General features: G+C 40.8%; 1 pseudogene; it reads right to left on the bottom strand.

Moving 5' to 3' along the window:
- Positions 1 to 317: 317 nt before the first annotated feature.
- Positions 318 to 13,637, bottom strand: part of LOC103398894 (uncharacterized) — a 21,266-nt pseudogene continuing 7,946 nt past the window's right edge.

A 13,637-nucleotide genomic window follows, 5' to 3' on the forward strand; every position in this document is an offset into this window, starting at 1 on the left:
CAAAATATCAAAGTGAAGATTTAATCCATAGCACATTGGCTTTTTAAAATTGCTGCATCACAAAGAAGATAAACTGTGCGCCAGACCATATATGTCATGCTATGGTGACAGCCAAGGTCAGTCTAGATGATATTTCCATCTGTTATTATGTCCACGATGTCAGATTGGGTAATCGTAGTGACATAAATTTGTGATGTGCCAGACTTGACAAATTGCAGGATGGTGTCTGCCCTCGAGTTAACTTCATAATTGACATAATGAGGTTGGCAGATGAAGCAAAGGAGTCAAGACACAGGGCGAGACAACATTTTCAGTGATCAAACATTGGCCTTGCAGCTCCCGTACCAGACGGAGATGCAACTGGTCAGCAGGCTCTCGATGGTCCCTCTGTAGAAGGTGGAGAGGATGGGAGGGGGGAGGGAGGCCCTACTCATCCGTCGCAGGAAATGCAGGTGCTGCTGGGCTTTCTTCACTAAGGAGGTGGTGTGTAGTGACCAGCCAAGGCCGTCTGTGATGTGCACCCCCAGGAACTTGGTGCTGCTGACAACCTCCACTGCTCTGTCATTGTTGAGTATCAGTGTGTGGCTGGGTTGGGATCTGCTAAAGTCGACAATGATCTCTTTGTCTTGTTAATGTTCAGGAGTAGATTATCTGTCTGAAACCAGTCCACCAGATGACATACCTCCTCTCTGTAGGCCAGCTTGTTGTCATCCTGAATGAGGCCCACAACTGTAGTGTCATCCGCATTTAGTATGTGGTTGGTGTTGTGCCTGGGATGACAGTCATGGGTCATCAGGGTGAACAGCAGAGGGTTCGGATCTGGTGCTCAGGAAGATGACACTAGAGGTATTGTTGCCCCCTCGGACAGACTGGGTTCTGTCAGTGAGGAAGTCCAGCAGCCAGTTGCACAGGGGAGTGTTAGGCCACAGGGGGCCCAATTTGCATAATAGGTCCTGGTGGATGATCGTGTTAAATGCTGAGCTGAAGTCCAGAATCAGCAACCTTACGTGGGTGTTCTTTCCCTCCAAGTGCTCCAGGCTCAGGTGGAGAGAGGTAGAGATGGCATCCTCAGTGGAGCAGTTAGGCTGGTATGTGAACTGGAACAGGTCGAATGATGGGGGCAGTATGGTGAGGATGTGGTCCTTAAACACTTCATGATGGTGAGTGTTAGTGCAACAGGTTAGAAGTTGTTAATGCATGAGATGGTTGCTTTATTTGGCACTGGAATTATTTGAAGCATGAGGGGACGATGGCCTGGTTTAGTCATGTTTTGAAGATGTCATGATGAGCACGTGGGCCAGCTGATCTGCACACTCCTTGATCAGCCATCCTGGGATGTTGTCAGGACCTGCTGCTTTCCATGCGTTGACTTTTCTCAGAGCTCTCCGCACAGTAGTGGGTTCAAGCCTGAGGACCTGATCGTTGTGGTGGGGGGTAGCTTTCCTTGCTGGTATGTTGTTCAGAGCTTCTAATGTTCTGAAGAAGTTGTTGACCTCATTGAGGAAGCTGATGTCATCCTGGCAGGATGAAGGTGGGTTTTGTAGTCTGTGACAGACTGGATTCCCTGCCACAGTTGTCTGGTGTTGATGGGGTCATGAAAGAAACCCTGGATTGTGGACACGCTTTGCATCTCTGATGGCACGGTTCAGGTTGGCTCTCGCTGATCTGAGTGCCACCGCGTCACCAGATTTAAAGGCTGCATTACGTTCTCTCAGTCTCGTACACACCTCCTTGTTCATCCATGGTTTCTGGTTGTCCCGTGTTATTATTGTCTTTGTTGCTGTAACCTCCTCCATGGACCAGACACTGATGCAGCATACTCTTCCACATCTGTGTGTTGACTGTCCGTTGCAGCCTCTCTGAACATGTCCCACTCAGTGCATTCAAAACAGTTCTGCAGTGCAGACATAGCTCCCTCAGGCCACACTCTTACCTTCTTCCGGGGGGGGTGGTTGGGATATTTGCAAAAAGGGACAAGATGGGTAGGGGGGGGGGGGGGGGGGGGGGGGGGCTGCTCTAAAGACCTTATTAAAGTTGGTGTAGACCAAGTCCAGTGTATTTCCCCCCTGGTTGCAAAAGCCACATGCTTATGGAAGTTAGGAAGAACAATCGTCATGTTGGCTTGGTTAAAGTCCCCAGCAACAATAAAAACAAACTCCGGATGTGTATACTGCACGTCACTAATGACACGGTAGAGAGTGGTAAATGCTTGTTTGATGTTTACGCTGGGTGGTATGTACACAGCAGCAATGATGACAGTATTGAATTTCTGGGGCAAGTAGAAGGGTCTGCATTTCACAATCATAAACTCAATGTTCATGGAACAATGACTGGAGACCAGGATAACGTTGTTACACCATCTGTTGTTTGTGTAGATGCAAACGCCACAGTGAAACGCCACCACCACGTTTTACCTGTGAGAGCATGGCTCTTGACGGCTCTGAATGTCGTTAGCCCGTCCAGGCTAATGGCTTCATCAGGGACAGAAGAGTTTAGCCATGAAAATGAGAATACCTTACTTTAAGCTGGACTTTTTTTTTTAAGTCCAGCTTAAAGTAATCCAGTTGGCATTCTATGGAGCGTACATTGGCAAGCAGAATAAAGGGAAGCGGCGATCAAAACGGGTTAGCTTTTAGCTTAGCTGTAAGACCTCTGCAACAACCGCGCTTCTGTTTACTCTCACATCGCCTCCGGTGACCCCGTGGACGGCCTGTTGCGTAAGCCGCTGGGTCTGACCGACGTAGAAGACCAAGGCTCTGAGTGGTCCACGTCTCTAAGTTTACATAGTCTAACTGTCCAAACTTGTCCCTGTCCAAACATAAACCTAGTATAACCTTACGGTCATATATAGTTCTAGCGTAGTTTCACTAGTGTTTTTACTACAGAAAACACTGTTATAGATGGCGAATCTAGCGATGTTTTGGCTGTGTATGGTTAGGGCACCGCCATCTTGGCTAAAAAAAAAGCTGCAATACAATCAAACAGCATCGCTCAGAAGACCATCTAAGATTGACAGTGCAGGAGAATAGAGGGAACAAAAAGCCGAGTGAGTGAGGATTTGCTATTCTGACACCTTGTAGTGACTAAGGAAGCAGACTTGGGTCCGCAAGTATTCAGGTTCGAGTCCACCAGCTGCCAAGTTACCACTGAGGTGCCCTGAGCATGGGACCGTCCCCACACACTGCTCCCCGGGCAGCTTAAAGCTGCTCACTGTTCACTTTGGTGATGGGTTAAAAACAGAGGTCACATTTCATTGTGTGCAGTGGTGTGCTGTGTCACAATGACAAATAATTAATTTTCATGTGTCATGACGTTGTGTGATTAACAGTTGGATGGAGGTGACATGTGGACCACACGTACTTCCTCCTTTGACCATACAATATAATCTACTCTTTCTTCAAAATGAGTTAAAATAATAGCAAGCCCTAAAGTCTAAATTTTGCCTTTCTATAAGGGGTTGCCACAGCAGTAGTCCACCTAGTCACAGAGACAGAGCAAGTTATTGACTTAAAAAATAATAACTTTTGTTGGGAGTTGTAATTCATCCCAAATATTTCTCTGCTTGTCCTTTACAGTGGCCACTACAGCAAATTAAATTAAAAAATACAGGGTGTCTTTCGTTTATGACAGTGTTTCTTAATTGAAACACTATTAAGAATCTGATAACGTGTATATTTTTATCTATACAAACCACTGTATGACTTGCTGCCACCTAGTGACTGGAGGCTTGTTATCACTCATGTATTACAGCAGTGGTACAATTACACTTATGTCCTTATGCGTGCCATATTCCATTTGAAAAACCTCACAGCACCCCCCAGGTGGGCCCACCCCCACTATTTGACAAATACTGGTTTATGACATCTTCAACCTACGGCATTTTGTGGTAACACCGCTATCTCCAATAAATGTATAATGAAAGTCTTGTTCCAATATTTCGAGGTACGGTGCTAAAACTAGCCAACTAACATGAACAGGAACTAGTTGGCTAGTTGACTAGTTGACAAATACGTAGTCACGCAGTGCTATATACGCAGAAGACAGCTTTGTTTACATTCACCAGTTGTGCGCCATATATTGGATTTTGCTACATTCACTATTTTTAGTTTGTGTTTTTTTGTGAACTTATTTCATTAAGCCTCCCATGCGTAAGTCAGACTGTTTTTCTGTCCTAGATTATGATGCTACCACTGTGTTAGCGCAGGTGAGTGACATAGACACTTATGTATGTTCAGTATGTGAGTTCCAACAAAATAGAGTTTTGTTGCACCATAGGAACAGAACATCGACGTAGGTCGAGGGTATTACTTTTAGTGGTCAGATCCAGCACTTGTGTCACTGCTGGATTGTGCAAAATCTAAATGTAAATATATGTCTAACAAATGAAAAAAATCTATTCAATATCAGGGCCATGTTCCTTAATTTAGTTATACAAATACCCATTTTTCAGTACATGCAATCTACAATTATTACCATACAATATTCATTTCCGATATGCTAATTTCCATTTATTGTTTGTTTAATTTATCTAAAATGACACATTTATTCACTGGGATAAACATTTATCAGTGGACTTCTGGAATGAAATCAATTCTGTGTGGAGTGTTCCTGTGGATGCTGTGTGGAACGCTTGAGGGCCCAAATTATGTATTCAGCAGGGGCAGTTCATTGCTGCAGTCATGGATACATCACACCTCAGGAGAATGTGGGTTAAATTGCTATGGTAAGCGTGCACTGCATGCTGGCTTCGTGTTTCATCTGTGGCTTATAATTTTCTGAAAGGATTAATATCTGCCATCGGCTGATCTAATTTCCTCAGCAAATTAGTCAAGACTTTGGCAAGTGTGAGAGGTTTGGCGAGTCTGAGGTTTTAGAAGGTTCCTGTCAGTGGACAACGGTTGGACAGAAATGAAGAAATCAGATGGAAGAGCAGTTTCGATAAGTTGTTATTAAATTAAATTAGAGTGTGTGAGTTAGTCATTATCAGTAAAACGCTGCTCATGTTTTTGCCTGATGTTTTAAATACATGCTCTATGCAAAAGGAATATATATAGACAGACAGACAGAAATACAGATAGACAGATAGACAGACAGATAGATAGACAGATAGATAGACAGATAGATAGACAGATAGAACTTTATTAATCCCTTGGGAGTTCCCTTCGGAATATGTGTAAATTATTATTCCATCTTTTGTTGTACTCTAAATCTTATTGTAAACATTTTTAACCTCCTGTCACATTTAATATGTGCATTCTTTATCTCTTTTTTTGCAGCCACTTTTCTTTTACTTACTTTTGGGTTCCTGACTTTTCAGGAGTCAGGAATGGGAAAGCCGTTTTCTGCATACCGTAATGCTGTTTTTATGTGACATTATATTGCTCTGAGTCACAACACAACATAATATTTCATATGACCTGTGTGTTTGTTTGATTAAATCTTTTTCCTCTTAGCTTTCTCAGCCGCCTGAAATCAAATAAATCTGTTACCAAAAAGTCAAAGTGCAAATTTAAGATTGTTGATTATAATTAACCTTGAATTTGAAATTCAAAGAAAAATGGTTGCAGCCGAGCTCTTCTAACAAAATGTGTATGAAGAAGATAAACCGTACTGCACCACCAAAGGGGACAAATAAGTGGCTTCTGTAACAGCCTTTCAGTCTGAGCCGAAGGATTGTAAACAGAGGGAAGTTGGCTGGCGGTTTTATAGCTGGCTTTGTACCGTGATCTCTCCGTCATTGCTCTCATATCAGTGGAGTGGTTCTGATAAATACGATTTTTTTTTTACAAAAAGTAACAGTATATAATAATATTGTTACATTTTACTTAAATGTTACATTACTACTGGCTTCAAAATTTGTATCAACAAATACATCTCGGCTATAAAGTTATTTTACTTTATGTTTGGTGCCATACTATGCCAGACAGGTATTGACTTTCATTGAAAACTTTTTTTCTTTTTTTCCCCCCATCTGTCACTACTGATCAATTTATTGTTTTGATATTTTGGTATAACTTTAGTATTTATTCTTGAATAAAAAGTATTTTAACACATATTGTCAATAAGAATTATCAAAGCAGTTATATCAAGCTGGAATGACCTGCATTTAACATGTGATGCTTAATAAGCTAGAATTTCTAAAAGAAGCTGTAATTCATCGCCCCTGTCGAATTCAAGATGTGAGCTTAAGTCTCACATCATATTTTGCTAATGTATGTAGTGCAATGAGTCGAGTGCTGCTTAGGATCACTCGGTGTTATTAACCAGTATCAAAATCAATAACACAAATCAGTCTCATTAAAGTTATCTTTAATTGTGTTGTTATCCTACTAATATAGTAATTATGTACTAAATAAAGTATTACAAATATACTACAATCTATAGTATTCACAAACAATTAAATATCTGATGGATTTTTCTGGAGTTCTTGGCAAATTGGGTGGCTTCAATGAATAAAGTAATAACACAGACAAACACAGTTTACAAAAATAAACACATTTATTAAGACAATCCTATCACATTAATGATAACAGTTGATACATAAACTAAACAAGGCACAAAGATGTGTGTGTGTGCGTGCCTGTGTGCATGTGTACATGAGTGGTCGTGTAAGAGAGAGAAAGAGAGAGAGATGTTGCCTCTTAGCTACCAAGTAGTGATGTGTCGTTCGCAAGTGATTTGTTCAATATTAATGAATCTTTCATATGACTCGTGACTTCCGAGTCGTATAAAAGATTCATGACTCGTGACTCCCGAATCAGATTTGTTCATATTGAACTCACAAATCACTCTCTGCGAACGAATCACTCTCTGCGAACTAATCTTTCACTGCGAACTAATCACTCATTGCAAACGAATCACTCACTGTGAACTAATCTTTCGCTGTGAACTAATCTTTCACTACGAACGAATTACTCAAGACTCATGACTTCCGAGTCATATGAAAGATTTGTTCATATTGAACTCACAAATCACTCTCTGCGAACTAATCTTTGTAGACTGTCAGTGGAAGCAAACCATATTGCCTTTAGTATTTAGTGTCGGAGAACCGCAGCCTTCTTTACAACACAATAGGGCTAAGGCGCCATCTGCTGTGAAATGAATGAAATTATTTTTTTAAGATTCTTTTACGACTCATCATTTTACTGTTCCATAGTCAAAGATCCGAATCAGTAAAAAGAATCTTCCCATCACTACCACCAAGCAAGCGACTGAGCCCTTGAGTCATGTTCACATACGTGACTGTGCAGTGAAAGAAGAGCTGCAAGGTAGAAGGGATGGCAACAGGAATCACGTGAGGCTGGTATGCGTGCATGGAGGTGTGAAAGGGTGTTGTGTATGCACACCAAGATGCGCTCAGATACAATGAAACAGCGCTTGTGATGTTGTTGATGTTATACTCAAAACAAAGGACTTTGTCTAAGTTTTCCTGATCCCAATACTTATAACGTTACAAGTTAACACTAAAATACTGACGGTGTAACACCGAGTAAGGAGGTTGGAAAAGATGATAGCGCATGCAACAGCCTAGCTATAAAAGCAGCACAGATTTTGGACAACACAATTCAACACTCAATGTGTGCACTTAAACTGTCCCTAAGTTTGAAATAGCACTTAACAATACTACAGATAGAACTAATGTGCCCAAATGCACAGCCTTACTGTAGTGAACGTCTGCTCGTATTTAGAGGGTAGTGGAAAGTCCGTCTTGGGTCCTTGCCAGAGTTGGAGACGTCCGTCTGGTTCCACTGTGTGCAGAGAGTCCTCTTGGTTCCGAAAGTCCGCTTCGGGGAAAGGTCTCTGATTGTCGATATGCCGGTTCACACGATAACTGTTAGAAGGAATCCTGTCGCTTCTAAACCTTTCAATAACTGCTTTGGTTGTAACTTAATTACCGGTTAACTCAGTTAAGAAAAAGACGCTACTAGTGCATTTATCACCGTGGGCAATAGTGTCTACAAAAGCTCGTTGGTTCTTATTCTTCTGAGACAAGCAGGACCCCCCAATTTAAAGGTTGCGGAGGTCACTGATCCACTGTATGTGGATCTACCGGAAGTAGTGGAATTATGGGAGTCCTTAAAAGGACAGTGGTAGTATCTACATGTATGTGATTGTTTTCCAATGAAATGTTTCTTTACAAGATAATTCTTATTCAGCCTCATCATGTCATTTACAAAGTTACTGGAACGTTTGACTTTCTCTTTTTCACAGTTTTTGTGAGGCTTAAACTGTTTTGAACCACAAAACAGTTTAAGAAGGTATGAGGGCAGGTTGTCTTCTATTCATCTGTTTCCACAACAGCAACATTGTTCTACACGACAACATAGTGATTAATGTCTTGTTTGAATTTACCTCACTCTCTTTCTGACTCCTTTTAAACTCCTGCCCTCCAAAGCTGTTAGTCTTATACCGATCCATCGCCAACTCAGCCCACACACACAAACATTAAATATATAGTTAATTACGATTCATGATAGGTACTGTATATGCATCAGTATCACTTTCCCCCCTCATCATCAACTCTAGTGATGTCTTAATGATGGTCGATGACCGTGTGACTTCTGCATGCTTTTCATCAAAGTTCAGACTGACCATTTGCCCTACTTCACCCACACTGTGTTTTTTTTTTTGTGTGTGTGTGTTTACGGAACGGTTTGTCCACCATGTATGTGACACTGGACCCTTGGATCAGCTGCAGTAATTAAGTAAGTTAAGTTATTAAGTAACTAGTAACTTGCGGATTTTCTTTAAAAATTCCCATAATTCATTACATAAAAACTCAGTGATAAGAATAGCTGCTCAGGTGACTCGTCCTGTATTTGTTTTCCCCCTCCCATGAACTCTGTGACTCTTTTTGGCTAACTGTTTTACCAAGGCATTGTTGCATATAATACACTGTGGTTCAAAACAGAGTCATATGCTATAGCATTCCTGACATGCATTCCTTTTTTCACATGGCTTCACGGTGACAGATGGACCATGGAATACATTGGTTTTCTGTCACTAGACTGTGCCACAATTTGTCCTGTGAAAAAAGCAAATGTCAGACTCTAATGTCAGGGGGTTGTGACGGTGATTATTATAACACACTTTGTGTGTTTGGAAAGTTCACTCAGCTGTTGTTTGTAATTTGCACTTGTCATGCAACAAAAGTAATAGGATTTAAACTCTTAAACTTAGTGATTCATCATCCAGCTGCAGTACCATATTGTGTTGACAACCCCTGCATGTGTGAGTCTTCAGCTTTTGAGAGGCTTCAACATCATCATCGTCATTAATGTCTGCCTCAATTTGCTCAGGACCCACAGCCTCTCCATAACCTGCTTCTCTTTGTACATGTAGTCTATCTATCTACCTAGTCTATTGATGGTTCTGTCTATTTTCAATCTGCCTCCATTCTCCTCCGTAACAATTTATTACCAGTTTACGTTGAAATCCTCTCAATCTCATCTTTTAACTCCAAAATGATCATCTTTCAACACATGACAGCACTGGTCTCAACACTTCATGTCAAACTTTTACTTTTAATACTTTCCCATCATATGACAATGGAGAAAGATATCAATCATTGTCTTCTATAAACATATGCTTTATAAGCTTGGCCGGCAACAGCCATGTTTGAAATAATCAGTATTATCAGGGTGATTGATTGTTCAATGGAACAGTAAAATAGGAAATTACTCTTTATTTGTATTAAATTATTAAAATAAATGTGGTATCAACTAAAATATATCACCAGCTTTGTTAATATTGCACAGGTTTAGGACTTCCCTTTGTTATCAATTGGCTGATGGCGGGGGGTGTTTTGAAAACTAACGTTGAAAAATTATGTTTCCACAAATTACAGAGAAACTGCGTTATACCCCAGTGTAGTAATCAGCAGACATCACGCGCAGGGTGTCTATTATAACAAGCCCAAAACAGCAAGTCTTGGAAAAGTACTGGTGTCTCTTCACCACCAGCAGCTGCTGCCTCTTCACCAAATGCCCAGGCAGGAACAGTCGGGGATGGGAAAGTTATATGGTGGCTCTTTAATTAAAATGGTTTCAAACTGTAAAATGTGTTGATCCTTTATCTGCAATTTTCACTCAGCTCGTATTCAGGTGAACTCACTCCAAAACATATTTCACCTGTGACTTTGAAATACAGCTTTGAATACAGCCAGTCTAGAACAATGAAAATAGTAATGTTTCATTATTGACAGCGAACTTAATTTAATCAAACCCAATATGCACTAACAGTGCTGGAAGCATGATTTGGTTTCAGAAGATTCCAACAGTGAGTGAGTGTGTTTTAATGAGCAGACTTTTCAGGCATCGGGATATTGATGTGTGGCTGGAGGTCATTGTGATTCACTCTTCTATTAGCTTTTCTAATTGAAACACAAGATAAGAATAATCAGGAACAGGTGCCCTGTCAGTTCCCTGGCTCCATTAGGCTGTTTCCTCGGTTCCTTACTAAGAGTCAGTCGATGAGCTGAGCTTACAATGGTGGACGAGTCAAGTAAGTGGCTAAAGCTTGGTTGCCCTGTGTGTTAATCACTAGAACGCAGCTAGGGCTTGTTCTTTAAAGCAGCCCACAAAGACAAAAGCACCACCTGATGGATATTCATTAGCTCTCCCTCATTGTTACTGGCAGGTCAAAATTAGGTTTAGCAGAGCTAAAGAATTTGAGAGCACTTCAGCGGGTTGTTTGCTAACGTGGGTCCCCCTAATCACTCTGGCACCCGCTCAGACTGGGGGTTAACATCCATCTTAAGAACTGGGATCACAAGTGGACAGCTATAAGCTCAGTATGTAAATTAGAACTTTCTTTATTCCTACTGGAACAATAGAGTGATGTTTTTAGTTACTTACACTCTAAAACTGCTCTACTGCCATTGTGTTTGGTTCTGCACAAGAGGGACAGAGGGGTTAGAGAGAGAACAGGGCGAGAAGGTGGAACTGAGTGAGTCAATGTGCTCGAGAGAGTCTTACACTTTGAAAAGTACAACAAAACTAAAAATCTGTCTGAGCCTGGGTTTTTATAAAGAAATCATGTCTAAAATGTTGCAGTGGGAAAAGTTTACTACTGGGCATGTTCCTTTGTAGCTGCTCTTCGATGGACACTCCTTTTAATACCCATCTTGTTGTCTCTTAACCTGCTAATTAATGTGCCTTCCACAGAGTTACAAGTAGTCTCTCTGTTTGTGGAGGTATTTCAGGCATTCATTTCTAATTCATTTTGACAATTTTTACCTCAATACAAATACTCTGATTTCCGGACTATTGAGCGCACCTGAATATAACCCGCAACCACCAAACTTAAAAAGAAAAAGTAATTGTACATATATAGGCCGCACTTCTCTATAAGCCGCACGTGTCCACGTTGTAACATATTTACGCAGAAAGATGTTACACAGAAAGATTTTTTAAATAATAATTTAATTTTTTGATTTATTAAATAAATTCTTTTTTCCGAACAGTGCCTGTGAAAAGGTTGGTTCCACGGTAGCTCGTTAGTTAGAATGTGCAGGGGAGACTTGGTGATCTGCTCCAGTTAGCTCTGGGGCTAACTCCCTTCACTTTGTGCTTGTCCGCAGCAGAGGTAAACAGAAACAGGGAAGTTAGGGTCTTTATTATTAGCCACACCGAGCACAACAGAACATAAACAGTGTTTTAACAGCTCTATAATTAACGCTTCAACATGACAGGACTCAAACTGCTCTCAACGTTCCCTACCGTTCTCTCTCTCGCCCATCCTACGCACATACATGCACACAGACACTGACTCATCCATGACTTTAAGACACTGTTGAACCAAGAACTATTATTTATTTTAAATGTTTTTATTATGCAAACATCTCATAATGGAATTTATAGTAATATATATGTGAGCAACACTTGCAAACAATGCATTAAGTGAGACAAAAAGTATAGAGTTGATAAAATATCAAGGGGCTGAAAGAAACAAGCGTCCTACCATGAGCAACTTGAGAAATAATTGAAATAAATGCAGTTAAAGTTGCAAACAGTTAGCAGCATTTGTAACAGGTTTTGTAAAAAATGTTGTACCAAGGAAGCAGCAGCAATAATTATTATTTTTTTGTTTGTTTGAAGTTGCAGAGGCTATGAGGTGATAATTTTAAATTAGCCAGAGTGTGTCTAACAGATGAAAATACTATAAAGTGAATGTGGAGTTGTGAATAAATATTTAAAAAGTACGTACTCAGTGGATCATTGGTGCATCCAGGACCGAGTCATGGGGCTCCGAACGGTTTCACCTATGATGAAAACTGGGAATTGAAACACCAACAACTGCACAAGGTGATGGCACAGAGATCATTATGCTACCTTTGTATAAATGTCGGAGCTGAGGTGTCAGCCCAGTGTTGTTCTCATTTAATGATCTGACAGCCACATGCAGGAGAACTCACTTAGTAAAACGCCTCAGTCCACCTTCTACACTCTTCTTCCTCCTTTATTCTCATTTTGTTTGCTCGTTCTTTTGTTCACTAATCTGATAGGTGTGGCTTTTTTTCGCTTCTCTTTCTTAATATTTCTATGTTCCAAAGCCTCAGCGATTTTCTTTCTTTTTTTTTTGTTTGTCAAACTGCCATCCAAAATGAACTACATCTATTTTGTTCTAGTTTTCAGCCATTTCACTTTTTATTTTTATTCTCCAAGACACCAACCTTCTCTCTACATTTTACCTTCTGGCTCACCTCCCCTTTTCAAAAAGTTGTTACTGGCTACAGCAGTAACAACGAAAGACTCGGGCGGGCAAGTACAACTCTGGATACAAATGGATCCAGCTGTCATGTTTGTGGGTTTGGTGGTCTTAATTATGAGGTGTCAAACCATAGACACTGGCTGTACATGCATTCATACTAGTGAAGTGTCGTTCGCGATTGATTCGTTCAAAATTTGTTTCATATGACTCGTGACTCCCGAGTCATATGAAATATTTCTTCATATTGAACTCACAAATCCCTCACAAATCACACTACGAACTAATTACTCTGCAAACTAATCTTTCACTGTGAACTAATCTTTCATTGCAAACGAATCACTCTCTGTGAACTAATCTTTCACTGTGAACTGATCTTTTGCTATGAACGAATCACTCTGTGAACTACTCTTTCTTCTTCTATTTCTTTCGGCTTTGTCCCTTTTTCAGGGGTTGCCACAGCAAATCATTGATTTCCATCTCTCCCTGTTCTCTGTATCTTCTACTCTGACTCCAACTATCTGCATGTCCTCCCTCACTGCATCCATATATCTCCTCTTTGGCCTTCCTCTCTTTCTCCTACCTGGTAGCTCCATCTCTAACATTCTTCTACCAATGTATCCACTGTCCCTCCTCTGCACATGTCCAAACCATCTCAATCTGGCTTCTCTAGCTTTTTCTCCAAACCTTCCTGTCTGTGTTGTCCCTCTAATGACCTCATTCCTGACCCTGTCCATTCTTGTCACTCCTAAAGAGAATCTTAGCATCTTTAACTCTGCCACCTCCAGCTCCTCCTCCTGTCTTCTGCCTATTGCTACTGTCTCTAAACCATACATCATGGCTGGTCTCACCACTGTCCTGTAAACCTTTCCCTTCACCTTAGCTGACACTCTTCTGTCACAGATCACTCCTGACACTTTTCTCCAGCT

Source organism: Cynoglossus semilaevis, unplaced genomic scaffold (assembly GCF_000523025.1).
Source record: "Cynoglossus semilaevis isolate Cse_v1.0 unplaced genomic scaffold, Cse_v1.0 scaffold371, whole genome shotgun sequence".
Taxonomy (NCBI): Eukaryota; Metazoa; Chordata; class Actinopteri; order Pleuronectiformes; family Cynoglossidae; genus Cynoglossus; species Cynoglossus semilaevis.